General features: G+C 36.0%; 1 pseudogene; it reads right to left on the bottom strand.

Annotated features, from left to right (window-relative positions):
• Nucleotides 1-742: 742 nt before the first annotated feature.
• Nucleotides 743-21,561, bottom strand: LOC139995702 (uncharacterized; annotated as a pseudogene).
• Between the last annotated feature and the right edge of the window lie 216 nt (nt 21,562-21,777).

A 21,777-nucleotide genomic window follows, 5' to 3' on the forward strand; every position in this document is an offset into this window, starting at 1 on the left:
GCAATAAATATTTGTAAAATGTATTGATTGATAATGTAATCTGCAATTTGTTACATCTTTAACCCACTTATGGAAAAATGTCTTTGGCTTAAAAGGTTACTCCTTATCTATCTACTAATATTGTTACATGCTAAATTGTTATTGAGCAGGAGTGATACATATGTTTATTGGAATATATGTAACATTTAAAAGTGAAGCAGTCTTTTTTTATAGCAGAATGTGATCTTTCGTTTAACAAGGAATAAACACGCAAGTTATGATTTTGATATTCAGGACCGTGTATAAATTATTTACAGGTAGAGTGGAAGTTACCCATGACTATATGATTACCTTTTGATAAATGTGATGCATCCATGTGACGCATAGCTTTGTATATCTTAATTAATCTGATTGCAAATTGTTTTACGTGAAACATATGTACCCTATCGAAGTATAATGGAATAATCATAAGAGAAACATCGCTAAGAGTGCGAACTACAATGTGGATATATAGTGGAAGAGCTAACAGGCAAAGGGTGTTTTGGTGGAGAACGTTAGTCGTTGTCATAAGTTGTGAATTGCGAGTTGGTTCTCGATTAGTTGCATTACATTACAACATTAAGCTATAATTAAATAGTCATTGTTTTTCTGTTTCAATCACTGCAAATAAATCCATCAAATGAATGAAGTCATTAAATAAAATTTCGTTTTATTTAATATTACACATACTTTAAAATTAACACTAGATAAGTTTCTTTATTAAGTTTATAAGTTTATAAGTTTATAAGTTTCTTTATTTCTTAAAGTTATTTTAAGTTATATAAAATCTAAATTTTTGGACATTTACGATTACAATGTTAAATTATATTTAATATCTAAAGATTCATTTCTTCCGAGAAAGAAAGGACCATTATACTGCGTGAACTTCGTCGTTTCGGAAGTAAAATATATCTAACTTATCAGAAACACAACAGAAAATTGGAATGCATAATGCGATTCTTAAAACTTTAACTTCGTCTAACCAGCAGGAGTGGTAATCTTTCGAATATTGAGTTCTACTCCTCCTAAAGCTGTCGTGATGATTCCTTAAGGATCGAGAACTATTGGAATTTTGGTTTTTTCACAAGGCGAAACTTCGTAGTCCTTCAATATCTGTACGATTCCAAGTTAGGATTGCATGAGTCCCAATCGCATACCTGAACGAAGAGTGAAAGGTTATGATTAAAGTGACAGCCAACATAATGTTGCTACTTGCATCTTTCTTATAATGCCAGTGACAAAAATAGAAACTTGATCAATTATCCATTCGGGAATGTGTCATGGTAGAAATCTAATTGTTTAATAATGTCAAACTGTTATCAATAATTCTGATGGCAGAATATAGCAAACTGTACCAAATTGATATGTTTAATAGATAACACCGTGCAACGCGTTACTAAATATTTATTCACATTCTGGCACGTTCTTCTCAATTAGTGGTGCAAAAAGAAGATAAACTTTTCTTTGATTGTATTCTTCCGTTTTCAAATTTTCTAGTCATCCTCTATAACTGTAACATACTTCAGCATATAGCTGAAGATGTTCGATTTTACCGTATGCACGTTCTCGAGTCAGAAGAGATTTGAAAGCAAACAGACGCAGATTCCTTAATAAAAATGTTCGTATGTAATTATAATATAAGGAGTATGTAATATAAAATATGAAAGTGATTTCGCCATGTAACTACTGTGAGAAAGTGCCTGTTACGATCAAGATTTCCACACATCACATTTTGCAGATCTTATTTAACGCGATTGCAAATCGTTCTACGTAAAAAATAAATGCTTTATCGTTAATGATATAGGTACAGTTTAAAGAAACGAATACTGATCTTGTCATTTATGTATCTGTGTTCTAATAGTATACGTTTCTACACATATATGCGTTTCATTTCGATTCTTTTAAGACTACCTTCATACTTTTGTCATCGATAGCTCTGACGTTAAAGATGTTGGAAAATATTTCGGAAAATTTTACTAACCAAGGCAGATGCGGGGTCCCGCACCAAAGAGCAGGTAGGCTAAACTTGGCCTGGTACTTTTGGCTTCTTCGGTAAATCGGAGTGGATCGTATTTTTCCGGATTCGGGAAGTACCGCGTATCATAATGCAACGCTATTACCGAAATGAATATTGGGGTGCCTTTCTCTATCACCAGATCGGAATTAGGCACTTTGTAATCGGCAAGGGTAACTCTATTCAAATTTGGCACAGTTGGATACTTACGAAGAGTTTCGGAAATTACCATATCGAGATATAGTAGCGTCGTAATCTGAAACATTATATTTCTTAGTATGTTTACAACTGTATTATAATCTCCTTCACATACTATTGTTTGATACACTTTCATGTTTCTATGTTAATATCTTTGTAGTTGCGTACCATATCGTATGTAATTTTGCCATCAGTTTTCTCCAATGCATCCTGAATCTCTGCCCTAAGTTTCTTCTGTACATCTGGTGTTCAATGCAAGTTCGTACAGTGTGAAAGACATGGTAGTATAAGATGTTTCAATACCAGCAGCAAATAATATGGCCGCTTGTGCCAATAAATCGTCACCATCGAATTCTGAAACACGCGAATTAAACATCATCGTAAAAGTTCAGCAAATGGATCTAGCATATTTAGTACAATTGGAAAATAACTTGAAAGCAAGTTGGCAACTGTAAATATTTGTGCATCATTTTCAATTTATAACATGAAGGCAATTATGTTTGAAGTAGTAGCTACGTTATTTTTCGTCTGTTTCGCTGGGACCACACGAAATGAGGATATGGAAAAAATTATAATTTATAGATTTCTGACGAATCTTAAATAACTTCAGCGATAGAAGTAAGTAAAATATTGCAGCAAATACATACTATAATCCTTTAACCTTTCGTCGTTCTTGTATGTTTTCCTGATCTCGATCAGTACATCGATGAGATCATTCCTCTTCTGACCCGAATCAACTCGCTGTTCAATCACATTCCAGAAAAGAGGTCGGAAGAAATTAGTTGCTTCTTTTCCAAACAACATCGGCTTAAGATACTTGACTAACTGAGGCAAGAAAGATTTGATAAGAAGCTCCATGTTACGATGGACACCAGAATGGAAGATCTTCCTGCCATATTTACGGAACGGTGCTTTTGGATTCTCTAACGCGACTATTTTTAAGCCAAACATAATACTACCGATCATATCGGTGATAAAATTCGCGGAAATCTCCTTGAACTCGACTACTTTTCCATCGCCTGAAACAGATATTACATTTCCTATGGTGTATCTAGCATTGTTGCATTTTTAATTAAGAAACAATTGTTGCAAAATTTGAAGTCCTTCGCATCAGGAGGATTGACTTTTAATTCTGTTAAACATTCCTATTAAGTAAGAATCATTGTTTTAAGAATATATATTGAACAAAGGACAGTTTCTCATGGTGAATCTGTTATTACGTAAATGCGGTTTACCCTCCAAATGCAACGAATCGAGATGCTTTCCAAGGTCGTCTGCGACCGCCAGCATTAACTGGAACATTTGCTTCAACTTGCCCGGGGTAAACGCCGGCGACAGTTTTGGCCTGAGAGATTTCCATTCCGGATTTTTCATCAGGACCACATTTGCGTATCCAAAACGATCATCTTTCTCATCTGCAGTCGCGTACTTATCAGGGAAATAGTTGAAGTCCTTCACTAGGATGTGCTTCACGAGTTCTGGATCGCGAACTAAGGTTTGTCGAAGACGTAGAATCCCAGGAAAGGCAAACCTTCGCCGTAATCGTATACGTCCTTAACAAATGCTGAGCCCGATTTTCTTGATAGGAGGCAGTCCATGAAGTTACCGATGAAAGGCGTAGGTGGAAGCTCTGAGATTCCTCGTTTCGACCAGTGGTTGAATTTACGAGTCATGAAGAAATAAGCGGCAACCATCAGGGACGAAATGATGAGGATGCCATCCAGACTCCAGTATAGCGTTAATAAGGCCATTTTAAATGAGCCTGACAAGAAAAAGTGTTTTTCAGAGTGTCTCAAAAGATATTTATCAACAATTTTTGGACTGCGAATTTTCATGCAATTAAGGAAAATGCAAAAGCTAGATAATATTTCGTGGAACGCTTAATTGTAATACAATCACTCTGGACACTCGTCACGTTTGCTTCGTATGTTGAGGGAAATGTAGACGTCCACTCTCCCTTTGGTCGGATATTGTTTATCCGAAAGTCGATGCCATTCTGATACTGTGGAACGAAGGAAGGTGACTGGTAAGTGGATGTACGCACCTCGACCACCCAGAGAGTACATAAAGGATCCGGCCGCGGTGACAAGGCTTAAGATACGTCGATCGGGACATTCGTATCAGCAACTAGTTAATATTGTAAGAAATTTGCCTCGTCTCATAATTTGCAACTTCGTTCATAAAAATTCGAAATTCCACTAACATTTGCAGGTCTGTTAATGTATAATTAATGTATTATTTTATTGGTCTTTGATATTAAAAAATCACCAATATGTGTCCCCCTAAAGTCTGCCGCTTTTTTACTTAGGAATTTTAAGAACTTTTTCAACCCATGACAAAAATTATTTTATCAATTATTAATGCAATAGGAACACATTATTTTTGATGTTTTTATAAAGAAGAAGAAATTGCTCGAATCTTTCTTCCTGAACTTAATTGTATATCATTTAATCGATTAATGGCTTCTTGGCGCAGAATGTTCTATATTTTAGCCTCTCGTGTGCAATGGTTCGAGATTAGAGTTTTAATCAAGGAATGGGGAACATTAGGAAAGGACTACCATTTAAGAAAACCATATTCTATGCGCTGGACGTAGTTTTTTCAAATGGAAGAATAGTTGAAAGATAAATGTAAATTTTTCCAAAAGAATGATTTCAGCGAAAGTACAATGATTGTATCCCTGACTGTTCTGTATAATCGTTCGGATTTGGTGGACTGTGCTTTCTTTTCCACGTGTATCCCTATTATTTTGAAACAAACAGTAAAATTTTGGTGTAGTTAGGAAGATACTGTTTGATTGAAACTGGGTAAATTATTCCGAAAAGGAAGAAAAGGTAATAAATTACAGTATACATAACTTCGTGAATCCGCGTAGGTACACGTTTGAATCTAATTTATAAAATAAAAGAGAAAAATTATCAGAAAATAATAGAAAATTAGAACAGATAATCTAATTCTGCGGTATGTGCTGCAATGAAATATACCGTACGTACCGCTATGAAACCAATTCTTCTGCAGTCATAAGCACTACAAGGTAGCAGGTACCAAATAAAATAGGAAAGTATTTCCGAAGCTTGTAACGTACATTACGAGAGTGAGCTTTGCTTTGTCGGCTGTGGTAGTATATACGTCTCATCTGTATTCTCCCCTCTCTTGTGAAATATACCGCTGAATCATTGCTTATTGACAAAGTGCCATTTGCGAAAAATTGTCGTTGCAGATTTTAGAAGACATTTTTTTCGATGTTATCAGTTGTTTATGATGTATTATTAACATCTCGGCCGTAATTCACTACTTGATTTTCATAGAATGAGACAAGGAAAAAATTGCATAAAAAGCTGAATTTTCATAATCGAATAGTATGTTCACACGCAAGAAGGAATAGATATTGGAAAGTGTCTTTTTATCATTTTCCTATTTCTAGACGATGCGGTACAAATGGCAGGACAAATTAGAAGGGCTTAGATCATATAAATGGCAAGAATCTATAATTTCGCGAAAAGATATTTTTTACCATTTTTCCAACATGACCGTGAGTATATCTATTTAAAGCACATATTCTAGAACATACATCATATCACCTATTATAATGAATAATCTTCTGCATAATTGAAAAAGTGTTATCGATGAAGTTGGAGGTTACAACATATCAGCGTTATTCACCTGCTTAATAGCAAAAAGTGCTGTAACATAGGCAGTAATATTTAAGAAGTTACATACGTGATAATTTCATAGTGAACCGTAATTCATATCGTGAAGTACCAACTGAAATTACTAAAATCAATAAACATTTACAAATTATTAACAAGTGCATATTCTCAACTAGTAACACAATTTTAATAATAATAATAATTACAATGTTAAATTATATTTAATATCTAAAGATTCATTTCTTCTGAGAAAGAAAGGACCATTATACTGCGTGAACTTCTTCGTTTCGGAAGTAAAATATATCTAACTTATCACAAACACCACAGAAAATTTGAATGCATTATGCGATTCGTAAAACTTTAACTTCGTCTAACCAGCAGGAGTGGTAATCTTTCGAATATTGAGTTGTATTCCTCCTAATGCTGCCGTGACGATTCTTAGAGGATCTAGAACTATTGGAATTTTGGTTTTTTCACAAGGCGAAACTTCGTAGTCCTTCAATATCTGTACGATTCCAAGTTTGGATTGTATGAGTCCCAATCGCATACCTGAAACGAAGAGTGAAAGGTTATGATTAAAGTGACAGCCAACTAAATGTTGCTACTTGCATCTTTCTTATAATGCCAGTGACAAAAATAGAAACTTGATCAATTATCCATTCGGGAATGTGTTATGGTAGAAATCTAATTGTTTAATAATGTCAAACTGTTATCAATAATTCTGATGGCAGAATATAGCAAACTGTACCAAATTGATATGTTTAATAGATAACACCGTGCAACGTGTTACTAAATATTTATTCACATTCTGGCACGTTCTTCTCAATTAGTGGTGCAAAAAGAAGATAAACTTTTCTTTGATTGTATTCTTCCGTTTTCAAATTTTCTAGTCATCCTCTATAACTGTAACATACTTCAGCATATAGCTGAAGATGTTCGATTTTACCGTATGCACGTTCTCGAGTCAGAAGAGATTTGAAAGCAAACAGACGCAGATTCCTTAATAAAAATGTTCGTATGTAATTATAATATAAGGAGTATGTAATATAAAATATGAAAGTGATTTCGCCATGTAACTACTGTGAGAAAGTGCCTGTTGCGATCAAGATTTCCACACATCACATTTTGTAGATCTTATTTAACGCGATTGCAAATCGTTCTACGTAAAAAATAAATGCTTTATCGTTAATGATATAGGTACAGTTTAAAGAAACGAATACTGATCTTGTCATTTATGTATCTGTGTTCTAATAGTATACGTTTCTACACATATATGCGTTTCATTTCGATTCTTTTAAGACTATCTTCATACTTTTGTCATCGATAGCTCTGACGTTAAAGATGTTGGAAAATATTTCGGAAAATTTTACTAACCAAGGCAGATGCGGGGTCCCGCACCAAAGGGCAGGTAGGCTAAACTTGGCCTGGTACTTTTGGCTTCTTCGGTAAATCGGAGTGGATCGTATTTTTCCGGATTCGGGAAGTACCGCGTATCATAATGCAACGCTACTACCGAAATGAATATTGGGGTGCCTTTCTCTATCACCAGATCGGAATTAGGCACTTTGTAATCGGCAAGGGTAACTCTATTCAAATTTGGCACAGATGGATATTTACGAAGAGTTTCGGAAGTTACCATATCGAGATATGGTAGCGTCGTAATCTGAAACATTATATTTCTTAGTATGTTTACAACTGTATTATAATCTCCTTCACATACTATTGTTTGATACACTTTCATGTTTCTATGTTAATATCTTTGTAATTGCGTACCATATCGTATGTGATTTTGCCATCAGTTTTCTCCAATGCATCCTGAATCTCTATCCTAAGTGTCTGCTGTATATCTGGGTTCATTGCAAGTTCGTACAGTGTGAAAGACATTATAGCAGCAGATGTTTCAAAACCAGCAGCAAAAAATATGGCGGCTTGTGCTACTAAATCGTCACCATCGAGTTCTGAAACATGCAAATTAAACTTCATCGCAAAAGTTCAGCAAATCGAGCTGTTATTTTTATTACAATTGGAAAATGACTTGAAAGTAAATTAGCAAATATAGATATTTGGGCATAATTTTCAATTTTTAACATGAATATAATTATATTGGAAGAAGTAGTCATGTTATTTTTCGTCTATTTCATTGGCAGTTCACGAAATAAGGATATGAATGAAATCGTTATTCACAGAGCATATTGTTCGAAATTTCTGATTTTCAACGATTAATAAATAATTTTATTAATAGAAATTAGTAAAATATTGCAGTAAATACATACTGTAATCCTTCAGACTTTCGTCGTTCTTGTATGTCTTTTTGATCTCTGTCAACACATCGATGAGGTCATTTCTCTTTTGACCTGAATCGACTCGTTGTTCAATCACATCCCTCAAAACAGGTCGGAGGAAGTTAGTTGCTTTTTTTCCAAAAAATTTCATTCTGAAATACTTGGGTAACTGAGGCATGAAGGTTATGATAAGGAACTCCATGTTACGTTGCAAACTAGATTCAAAGATACTCCTACCCCATTCACGGAATGGTGTTTTTGGATTCTGTAACGCATCTATTTTTAAGCCAAGCGCAGTGATACCGATTATATCGGTGGTGAATCTCGTGCAAATATCTCTGAACTCCATTGCTTTTCCATCGCCTGAAACACATATTGAATTTCCTATGATGTGTCCAGCGTTGTTGCATTTTTAATCAAGAAACAATTGTTGCAAAATGTGAAGTGTCATCAAGAGGATTAACCTTGAATTTTCTTAAACATTTCTATTAAATAAGAATAATTGTTTTAAATATATATATTGAGCTAACAACAATTTCACATATTCCATCTATTATTACTTAAATGCACTAAAAATGCGGCTTACCCTCCAAATGGAACGAATCGAGAAGCTTTCCAAGATCGTCAGCGACCGTCATCATTAACACGAACATTTTCTTTAGCTTTCCCGGGGTAAAAATCGGCGTCAATTTTGGTCTGAGAGATTGCCATCCCGGATTTTTGATCAATATCATATTTGCGTATCCAAGACGATCATGTTTCTCGTCTGCAGTCGCATATCTGTCAGCGAAATACTCGAAGTCCTTCACTAGGATGTGCTTCGCGAGTTCTGGATCGCGAATTAACAGGCAAGGTTTGTGGAAGATGTAGAAACCCATCAAAGGCGAACCTTCGCCGTGATTGTATGTATCACTGAGAAATTGTGCGCTCGATTTTTTTATCAGTAAGCAGTCCATGAAGTTGCCTACGAAAGGCGTAGGTGGAATCCCTTTCACGCCCCGTTTCGACCAGTAATTGAATTTCCGAGCCACATACAGATAAGCGGCAACAATGAGGGACGAAAAGATGGAGAGGCCACACAGAGCCCAGTATAGCGTTAGTAAAGACATTCTAAAGCCCTACAGGAAAATCGATCAGAAGTGGTTGAGCTGATGATAAAACTTGGTTAACGAATTGAAATATTCACTTTATTTCAACAACTTCGTTACTCGCAGTACGTATAGATATAAGCTAGACTTGCGACTGATCAATGAACAAAAAACCATTCAAGAGATGTTCACTAATCTAACGATGCTAAACTTATGAATTTCGACGAAGGTTTTGTGCTGAAAGAAAGCTATTTATTGGTGTGTGTAATACACGGAACCATCGGATTCGTTGATGGCAGTTTGGCTGGGGAAGTGAGGGCAACAGTCGCTGCTTCTAATTGGATAAGGATAAGTTTGGCGGGCAAGGAAGAGTTCTAGTTGCCCCCGTTAAAAGGCTAGCGGGAGACCCCGTATCTAAAAAAGAAGTTTCGCGTACCTTTCCGGAGTGGACAATAAATTTATCGAACACTTCACCTAATAAGATATTTGTTTGGTCTAAAGGACCTTAACTATGAAAATGCCAAGACTTATGGCGGATCCTAAAGATTATAAGGGTGTGTAGACATCTGATTTATGTAGAGAGGCACCGGCCGTTACATACGGAAATACAAAAGCTGGACAATATCTCGCGGAATGTTTCATGGTAATACAATCACTTTGGAGATTCGTCACCCTTGCTTCTTATGTAGAGGGAAACATTGATATTCTTTATCCTAAAGATATTCTTTATCCTAAAATCGACGCCACTATGCTACTACGGAACGAGGGAGGATGAATGCTAAGAGAGTATGCGCATGCCGACCACTTAGCGGCTACCTGGATCGAGCCGCGGTGACAAGATTTGAGATAAATGGAATGGGTCAACCAGTTAATGTCGTTAGAAATTTGCCTCATCGTATCGATTTCGATGTTTCTATCGTAAATTTTCTACTTTGGATCGGTCATCGTTCGCATTCTAGAGCTCGTGACAGCCGTATATAGTAAAAATTGGCAACAACAAATAAAAATTCATGGATGAAAATTAAATTCATACAAAATACATCTTCATTTATATGTAACCTCATTCATAAAAATACGAAACTTCACAAATATTTGCAAGTCTATTAACATATAATTAATGTGTTTTTTACGTCCGATAAATATTCACTTTGTTTACTAAATCAGAATCCTTGGTCGAGACGGCCATTATCTATGCAAATTTAATTAGTCGGACCGCAATAACGCTAATTGTCATAAAATTGAGCATCATATTATATTGTTAGTTAATTCATGTTAATTCATATTTACTATTATACAAGTCGAAACGTTCCTACTGGTTATTGTTTCATTAGGTAAAAATGGGAAGGTTGGGTTTTTTCTATGTTCAACGGTCATTTTCACCCGCAAGCGGTGGTGGAGAGATAAACACCCAGCAAGAGTTTTCCTGTACCACAACATCGTCACCGAATTTTATTTTTCCATCTTTTGATCATTTAGCAAGCGTTCGACAAACTATGGCATGAAGGATTTTTATTTAAACTAAAGAAAATCCTCCTACACACCTACTACTCCATCTTAAAATCATATCTAACCAATAGGCTGTTCATGATTAAATACTTAGACGCTATAACCGCGACGTTTCCAATAGAAGCTGGCATATTCCAAGACTTACCAAGATTTACCAAGAGATAACCACAGCAATATTTGCTGATGAAACAGTTTTATTAGCGTCCCACTTAAACCCAATAATTTCCTCCTCTACTCTCCAGCGAGATCTCGACTCCATAGAAAAGTAGTTCCACAGATGGTACTTCAAAATAAATGAAAATAAATTTAACCAAATAACCTTCATGTTGCGAAAACAAGCCTGCTCACAGGTGACCATAAATAATATTCCAATTCCAAACAACGATTCCGTCAGATATCTGGGCATGATTCTGGACAGACGTCCATTACAAATAATCAATTAGAAAATTAATGTTATATAAGACCATATTAAAACCTGTTTAGACCTAGAAAAGAGGACCTGGAAGAGTAATGTCAACATAGAAATTCTTCAACGATTCCAATCGAAAACTCTAAGATTCTTAATAGATGCACCTTGGTTTTTTAGCAACGAAACAATACATTGAGACCTTAAGATACCCACGGTTGAAGAAGAAATATCCAAATGCAGTAATAGATATAACATAAAAGTTAACAAACAAAACTCACTAGTTACTCAATTACTTGACACGACGGATCCGATGCGTAGACTAAAAAGACATTACCCTTTACATTTAAACATTAGATACAGCTAGAATCAAACATAAGATAAACACTTATTAGATACGACATAACACGTGTATATTTTAACCTGTTATTTCAGTGTTATGGTCAGTTCAATCACCTCTACTATCCTAAAAAAAATAGAGAATCGATTATTTCGTAACATCGATGAAGTAATCAACGGGGTTTTATGACTCCATTGGCACTCTTCTTCGTGATCGCGTCTCTCCACGAATGGTCGAAATATATTATTTCATTGATCTTTTGATTTTTAAAAAATCACTAACATCTGTCCTGCTAAGGTGTTTCGTTTTTTTATTTAGGAACTTTAAGAATTTGTTGAAACATAACAAAATTTACTTTAGCAATTATTCATGCAATAGGAACACATCATTTCTGATGTTTTTTTAAAGAAGACGAAATTACTTGAATCTTTTTTCCAGAACTCAATTGTATATCATTTAATCTATTAATGGGGTCTCGCGTGGAATGATTCAAGATTAGAATTTTCATCAAGGAGCGGAAAATATTAGAAAAGGAATACCATTTAAGAAAACTATATTCTATGCACTGAACATAGTTTGTTCAAATAGAAGAATAGTTGAAAGGTAAATGTAAATTATTTTTTCAAAAAGAATCATTTTAGTGAAAGTACAATGATTGTATCCGTGACTAATCTGTATAATCGTTTGGATTTGGTGGACTCTGCTTTGGTGGACACTGGCAAGTGAAAAGCGTTGACACGTAACCGGTCGAATCATTTGGTCTTCTGTGCCGTACCACGTGTCAAGTGAAAAGTGTACGCCAGTGACATTCACTACCATAGAATGCCACGTGAATCCAACATAACCAGCAGCGGAAGCGTTACCACTCCAGCGAAGTCCGTAACGTCAAGGGCCGTCACCTTTGAAGAGGCATACATCGATGATTGAAGAACGCAACCACGCAGCTGTGACGCCAACCACATGAGAGACCAGGCCGCGCTTCGGAACCGATGTGGTGACGACGGAAATAAAGATCTAGCGGTACTCGGCGACAATGTATGTCGCAGAAGCAAAGTGCCTAATGAACCCTCAATATCCCAACGGTCCTTTCGTCGAATGTTCGAGAACGCCTAACAAACGCGTGGATAGTGGGGATATTGAGGGACGACAAAAAGAAAAAAAAAAAAATCAGATTCCGCCGAAAGTCAAGGCCTTCGGTCTTGAAAGATCACGCTTAGAGTTCAGAAGCAAATTTTAGCAAGTGAAAAACAAGTGTTAAGTAATAAATTCTATTTTTTTTTATTTTTATCTTTTATTTACATCTTCGATTCCTTTTTTTTATTTTACGTGACACAGCCTGCCGCCGCAACCGGATAATCGTCAACATAACGATATTCAACAGCTTCGATCTTACTACAAAACACATCACTTTCGGAAAGGATCTCCTTCCTCACGAAATGTACGTCAACGTCATTCCGCTGCACAGTGACAAGCGACAACCAGCGGTCGGAACAACTTCAGTTTCACGACAACACGAGTGATCTTTGGGAAGAACACCTTCCTCGCAAAGATCACAATATTCCGCTGAACAGTGACGAGTGACAACTGCAGCCGGAAGAACTCCGCATCGAGAATCACCGATCGCACATCATAAGTATCACCTTCGTTAACGAAGTATCTTCATCAAAAACAATGGCAAACGAAACAGAAATCACCTCCTTGCGTCGGGAGCGAAACAATCTAAGCGACCAATTTCAGTCCGTATCGAGACTACTCGACAAATACGAACAGTCCGGTAAGAGCAACAAGGCCACCTTAATAACTTATCAAAAACAAGTCGACGACATTTGGAAACGGTTCAAATTCACCTCTAAACTTATTTGATGTTTATTTAGACCTGGTAGTACGATTGAGCAACCTCATCGAAATTAATTCTTCCTCAACGGCAGTGGCGAATCCAAAACCACCGGAATGCAGCAGTTACACTTCTAGCAGTTTCCAGAGACGTAAGAATAATTTCATACTACTAATACTAGTTTACTACTAATACTACTATTACTAGCATAATACTAGCAGCTTATCACCTACACGCGACTTGACAACAACCAAGTTCGCGTCATCATTATTCGAACAATCTGATTTAACGCTGCCAATCGTCTTGAATCAGACAACCTTTCACATCCGCAGCTTATCGCCTACACGGGACTTGAGGACAACCTCTCACGATCCTCTGGACCGGAAGAAACTGAATCCCGCCCAGGACAACAGAGTCAATTTCGAATCAAAACCTGCAGCAGAGGTTTCGAAATCCACGATGATCGGATTATCCTAGGAGCATTTCCTCCTCAATCGGTATTTCAATGTTCAATCTGTCTTATACCACGCCGCTTGTATCAGCTGAGAGCAGGAGTATCATATCGGAGAGTCATTTTCCTGGACATAACGCGAAGATGCCACCTTCGCCATTGCCGAAAGGGACCACGCCTGCGAGTTACTCGAAGCGGAATAATCTTCGCGTTATCACCAACGTTACGAATTCCTCAAATGAGATTGATAGTTGTCAGAACACCCCATCAGCTCTCAACACTTGTCCACTGAGCCCACAGATTGCTGCATCGGACAAGTCTCGGACCACAAACATCTCACCGGAGTCACCCTTGACCAACCAACATGATTTAGAGTATATTTGCTTAAAGTACATATTCTAAAACGTATATTATGTCATCTATCATAACGAATAATCTTTTGTATAATTGAAAAAGTGTTATCAATGAAGATAGAGGTAGCGTTGTATCAGCGTTGTTCACCTGCATAATGATAAAAAATGCAGTAATATAGACAGGTAGTAATATTTTAGAATTAACATAACTGATAATTTCATATTCAACCGTAACTCAAATTACTAAGATTAATAAATATGTATAAATTATTGACAAGTGAATAATCAAAGTCATACAGGAGATTTACAGTCGAATTTTACAAAAAAATTTGTACGACTTATTGCCCCATTCGTCGTGCAATAAATATTTGGAAAACGTATTGATAAATGATAATATAATCCGCAATTTGTGAAATTCTTAATCCACCTATAGAAAAATATGTTTAGCTTAAAAGATTACTCTTTATCTACCAGTATTATTACTAGTATCGTTACTATTATTAATAGTATTATCTACTAGTATTATTACGTGCTAAATTGTTATTGAGCAAGAGTGATACATATGTTTATTGGAATATATGTAAAATTTAAAGGTGAAGCAATCTTTTTTTATGGTAGAATGTGACCTTTCGTTTAACAAGGAATAAACACGCAAGCCATGCCAACATTTTGATATCCAGATTCGTGTATAAATTATTTACAGGTAGAATGAAAGTTACCCATGGCTATGTGATTGCCTTCTGACAAAAGTGATGTAGCCATGTGATATATATCTTTGTATATCTTAACTAATCCGAATGCAAATTGTTCTACGTAAAACATAACGAATAATCATAAAAAGGACTCGCTAGAAATACGAACTACAATGTAAATGGAATAAAGCAGATGGAATGGGAAATTCTAATGGGCCATGTAGCACATCAATCAAATTGCGGCTCTTCAGAAATCTAGGTGCTTAGAAAAGGATTTCGTAACATGTTTGGTCATGGACGGCAGCGGGACACGTGTGTATGTTGAGTGAACGAAAACTGTAACGAGAAGATGTTTTTCTGGAGAAAGTTAGTTGCTAGTTAGTTGAGCTGGCTGGAGTTAGTCACGAGTCATGAGTTGTGAGTTGCAAGTTGGTTCTCGATTAATTGCATTACATTATTCCATTAAGCTGTAGTTAAATAATTATCCTTGCCTGTTTCAATCACAAATACCAGCGAAGACCTTGACCAGTCGAGAATTAAAGACTGTGAAATTAGTGATCCCTGACATTTTCGTAGAAAAGAAAGAAGTTGTTAGACCTGTGATGGATATTAAATGTATTGATCTATTTAATAATAAGACGAGTAAATAATTATGATAGTTAGATATTAGGTTGTCCAAAAAGTGTCTTTCTTTTTTTACAGACTCGTCTTTTACAACAACGCATTTTTATACAAACATGAAACCTAATCTGTCGAACGTTGTGATCTTTAATTTGATAGAACAAAATGCATCATAATAATATAAAACGGAAAATATTGTGCATCCATTATTTCCTTATAAAACGAAAGAATCTTTTTGGACTACCTAATATATAAAAGATCACTCTAAGTACGAAATACAGAGTTAGTATTTTACGTCGCAATCGTTGCTTGCTCAATGCTACTCGTTTGATAGATTGCTAGACTCATTATAATGATACTGATTATGAACGTCTTAGAGAGTATGTTCGTCTATTTATACTGATCGGGACAGTATCGGAAATATTGCAATTCGATTACGGTTGACAATTACAAAACGGCGATATCGTTCTGTCCGATGTTGGTTTACTTTTAATTCTTATACATATAAACGATGCTGATACTCCGAAGTAAAACAACAACATGAGTAGTTATTCTCGATTCGAATCGCCTTATGACTCATGTGCTGCTACGGACCTTTTTACGTGATTTCGAAGATGGATGTAAACGAAGTGGCAACCAAATCGATGCAGTTCCGAATCGGTGAGAACGTTATTCAGATTTGTGGACGTGGAGTGCGTGGTATGTCGATCGTCGAAGTTAGATGTCTGTTAAAAACATGTTTGGAAACCGTGGAATTTCAGAGAACCGACTTTCGCTTTCGGTAAAGAGCTAGGTGACACGTTGGACAATATTTTTGTACGTACTCGAAGCAACTTCGAGTTATGAACTCTGGAAAAAGAGAAAACGGCTGATGTTCCCGATTCCTCGCATGTCGTACAACAAGAAATCCCTTCTCAGTGTAAGATAATCGAAGGCGAGCTATCATTCCGGCTTCTTGTTCGCGTAGGTCGTTTAATAAAAAGCATAAGAAGGCGGTAGTATACATTAAAAGGACGCAAGCCGGTATTGGATTAAAGTTCCACTCGTAGTTCCTTGAGCCGTATGGCGTGGTTTTACAAAATTACCGCTACATGGTGCAGCGAGAGTGAATGGTGAAAACGAATAGCCGCAAGTGACTTCCACGGCGGCTAATCGTACGAAGTTGCGAGTCATTGACGAAGACAGTGGTGTGAGTGAAATTAGTGACAGTGAGCATACATGGGATCAGATCTTTGGTCATGGACGGCTGCGGTACACATGCGTGTGATGAAGTACGAAAACTGTGATGAGTCGGTTAGACGTTAGTCATGAGTTGCGAAATAGTTGTGAGTGAGTTGTAAGTGGTGAGTTGTCACCAAGAAGTTGAGCAGTTGTACAAATTTAGTTGTATTACATTATTACAGTAAGCTCTAATTAAATAATCATCGTTTCCCTACTTTAATCGCTATAAATAGATTCATCAAATAAATAAAGACATTATATAAGATTTCGTACTATTTAATATTATTTAACAGTAAATAAGTTTCGTTATTTTCAAGTATTTGAAATCACAATTTTCAGACATTTAGGATTACGATTCTAAAGTATATTTAATATATAAATATTTATTTCTCCTGGGGAAGAAATAGGTATGATATTTCTTGAACTTTACCTATGGTAAAATATATCTAAGTTATCACTAACAAAGCAGAAAATTGGTATGCATAACGCGATAAACGATGAAACGATAAAACGATAAAACTTTAGCTTCGTCTAATTAGCAGCAGTGGTAATTTTTCTAATGTTGAGTTCCATTCCTCCCAAAGATGTCGTGACGATTGCTTTGGGATCTAGGACAACTGGAGTTTTTGTTTTCTCACAAGGTGAAACTTTGTAGTCCTTCAATACCTGTACGATTCCAAGTTTGGCTTGTATGAGTCCCAATCGCATACCTGAAACGAAGAGTGAAAATTTAAGATTAAAAGTAACAGCCAACAGAATACAAGTTGCTACTTGCATATTTCTTATAATGCCAATGACAAGAATAAATACTTAATCAATTATCTATTCGGGAATGTGTTATGATAGAAATATATTTGTTTAACAATCACAAACTATTATCAATAGGTCTGATGGTAGAATATAGCAAACTATATCAAATTGATATGTTTAATAGATAACGCTGTGCAACGCGTTATTATATATTTATTCACATTCTGGCAGTTTCTTCTCAACTAATGCTGCAAAAAGGAGATGAACTTCTGATTGTATTTCATTTTCAGATTTTTCTAGTCATCCTTTATGATTGTCACTTACCTCAGCGTGAAACCAGTAATGTTTAATTTTACTATATGCATATTCCCAGGGCAAAAGAGATTTCAAAACGAAAAGATGTCGATACTCACATAAAATGCTTCGTATATAATAATAATATAAGAAGTTATGATCTAAAGGTATGATCTAATTACATGTTTTGTAATTACTAGTATAACTAGAAGTATAAATTTCTGCACATATATGTATTTCATTTCGATTCTTTTAACAGTACTTTCATACTTTTCCCATCGAGAGCTCTAATGTTAAAGATGTTGGAAAATATTTCCGAAAATTTTACTAACCAATGCACAAGCGGGGACCCTCACCAAAGGGCATGTAGACGAAACTTGGCCTGGCGCTTTTGGCTTCCTCGGTAAATCGAAGTGGATCGTATTTTTCCGGATTTGGAAAGTATCGCGGATCGTAGTGCATACCCAACAGGGAAATGAATATTGGGGTACCTTTCTCTAGCACCAAATCGGAATTAGGCACTTTGTAATCGGCAAGAGTAACTCGATCCAGATATCCTATAGGTGGATATTTACGAAGGGTTTCTGAAATTACCATATCGAGGTATGGTAACGTCGTAATCTGTGAAACATTACATTTCTTAGTATATTTACAATTATATTACAACCTTGTTCACGTACTATCCATATGCCTCTCTCGTGTTTCTAATTTAATGTTTTTATAGTTGCCGTACCATATCGTATGTGATTTTGCCATCAGTTTTCGCCAGGGCATCGTGGATCTCTGCCCTAAGTGTCTTCTGTACATCTGGGTTCACTGCAAGTTCGTGCAGTGTGAAAGATATGGCACTAGAAGATGTTTCAGAACCACCAGTAAAAAATATGGCAGCTTGTGATACTAAATCGTCACCATCGAATTCTGAAACGTTATCGTAATTAAACAATATCGCAAAAGTTTCAATCGTTCTAGTATATTTAGTACAATTGGAAGATAACTTGAAAGTAAATTAGCCAATATAGATATTTGTACAATACTTCTAATTTGTAACATGAGTACAATTCTGTTTGAAGGAGTCGTCACGTTATTCTTCGTCTGTTTGGCTGGGAGTTCACGAAATAAGGATGTGGATGAAATTGTAATTCACATGTTATTCATAGAGCATGATATTCTAAATTTCTGATTTTTTACGATTCATAAATAACTTCATTAATAGAAATTAGTAAAATATTGCAGCAAATACATACTGTAATCCTTCAGACTTTCGTCGTTCTTGTATATCTCCTTCATCTTGATCATCATATCGACGACATCATTCCTCTTCTCACCCGAATCGATTCTTTGTTCAATCACATTCCAGAAAATAGATCGGAGGAAGATAGTCGCTTCTTTCCCAAAGAACATCGGCTTGAGATACTTGACTAATCCAGGGAAGAAGAATATGATAAGGAATTCCATGCTACGATGGAAATTAAAATCGAAGACCTTCCTGCCATATTCACGAAACGGTGCTTTTGGATTCGCCAACGAACCTACTTTTAAACCAAACGCAATACTACCGATCAAATCGGTGGCGAAATTCGCGGAAATTTCTCTGAACTCGGCTACTTTTCCATCGCCTGAAACAGACAATAGATTTCCTATGATGAGTCTGGCATTGTTGCATTTTTAATCAAGACACAATAATTGTAAAATTTGAAGTACATCGCACCACAGAACATTGACTTTTAATTCTGTTAAATATTTCTATTAAGTAAGAATCATTGTTTTAAAAATATATATTGAACTAACAACAGTTTCTCATGGTGAATCTGTTATTACGTAAATGCACTAGAAATGCGGCTTACCCTCCAAATGCAACGAATCGAGATACTTTCCAAGGTCGTCTGCGACCGCCAGCATTAACTCGAACATTTGCTTCAACTTGGCCGGAGTAAAAGTTGGCGTCACCTTTGGCCTGAGAGATTTCCATCCCGGATTTTTCATCATGAATATATTTGCGTATCCAAGACGATCATGTTTCTCATCTGCAGCCGAGTATCTATCGGCGAAGTAATCGAAGTCTTTCACTAGGACGTGCTTCACGAGTTCTGGATCGCGAATTAACAAGGAAGGTTTATCGAAGATGTAGAATCCCAACAAAGGCAAATCTCTGCCATAACTATGTAGGTCCTTGAGAAGTTGTGGGGCCGATTTTTTAAATAGGAGACAGTCCATGAAGTTGCCTACGAAAGGCGTAGGTGGAAGTTCTTTCACGCCCCGTTTCGACCAGTAATTGAATTTCCGAGTCATAAACAGATAAGCGGCAACCAGCAGGGACGAAAGGATGATGGTGCCATCCAGACTCCAGTATAGTGTTAATAAGGCCATTATAAACGAGTCTGAGGAGGAAAAATGTTTTTGATAATCTCAGAAGGTAATATTTATCAACGCCCCTTGGATTGCGAATTATCATGGATTTAGAGAAATGCAAAAGCTGGGAAATATTTCGCGGAATTGTAATACAATCGTTCTCGAGACTCGTTACGCTTACTTCTTATGTTGAGGGAAATGTAGGCGTCTACCTTCCCTTTGGTCGGATATTCTTTTTTCCAAAATCGACGCCACTCTGATACTGCAGTACAAGGGAGAGCGAATGCTGAGAGGGTGTACGCACCCCGATCATTCAGCGACTACTTAAAGGCTCGAACCTCGGTGGCAAGGTTTACGGAACGTCGATTGGGGCATACATATGAGTAATTAGTTAATGTTGTAAATAATTTCCCCGATGCGTCTTAAAACTCGACGTCACATTTTCATCGTAAAGCTTGTACTTCGGCCTACCCGCTGTTTGCAACTTGGGCATCTTGGGGTAAAACAGACGTTATGATATTTTATTTCATGAGTGTAAAATAAATCATTATGTGTGTTTAATTTCAATCATAAAAATACGAAATTGCGAAAATCTCTTGAGGTCTGTTAATATATAACAAATGAAATATGTTATTAGTCTTTGGTTAAGAAAAATCACTAATGTCAGTTCTTTTAAAACTTTTAGAATATGTTGACCTATGGTAAAACTTATTTTATCAGTTATTAATCTAATAGGAACACTTTCCTAATACTTTTCTAGAGAAGATGTAATATAATAATAGAACCGGCTTTCGTTTTGAACACAATTGTATATTATTTAATCAACGAGTAATTTGCTGGCACAGAATATTGAATATTCTGGCGTCTCGCGTGGAATGATTCAAGATTAGAGTTTTCACCAAGGAGCGAAGAATATTAGAAAAGGACTACTATTTAAGAAAACTATATTCTACGCGATGGACATATTTTGTTCAAATAGAAGAATAGAAAAACGTAAATGTAAACCATTTGCTCAAGAAGCGTCATTTCAGTGAAAGTCTAATGATTGTATCCGTAATTGATCTGTATGATCAATCGGATGTGGTGGGATCTGTTTTCTTTTCCACGTGCATCTCCATTAATTTAAAATAAACAGTAAAATTTCGATGTAATTAGGAAAATACTGTTCGATTAAAGCTGAGTAAATTATTCAGAAAGGGAAGAAAAGATAACAAATTACACTATACATAAGTTCGTGAATCAGAATAGGGACACATTTGGATCTAATTTGCAAAATAACAGACGAAAATTATCAGGAAATAATAGAAAATTAGAATTAAAATATAACAGAAAAATTAGAAATCTAATTCTGCGTTATGTGCTGCAATGAAATATACCGTACGTACCGCTATGAATCCAATTCTTCTGCAGTCATAAGCACTACAAGGTAGCAGGTACCAAATAAAATAGGAAAATATTTCCGAAGCTTGTAACGTACATTAGGAGAGTGAGCTTTGCTTTGTCGGCTGTGACAGTAGATACCTCTCCTTTGTAATCTCCCCTCTCTTGTAAAATTTACCGCTGAATCATTAGCGTTCACAAAATACCATATATGAAAAATTTTCTTAGCAGATTTTAACATAGAAGAAATGATACGAATTGGCATTTTACTTGATAAGATAGCTTTTTCGAATTAATCAGTTGTTTTTAATTATAATAATTATCTCGGGG

The sequence above is a fragment of the Bombus fervidus genome, chromosome 16 (assembly GCF_041682495.2).
Source record: "Bombus fervidus isolate BK054 chromosome 16, iyBomFerv1, whole genome shotgun sequence".
NCBI lineage: Eukaryota > Metazoa > Arthropoda > Insecta > Hymenoptera > Apidae > Bombus > Bombus fervidus.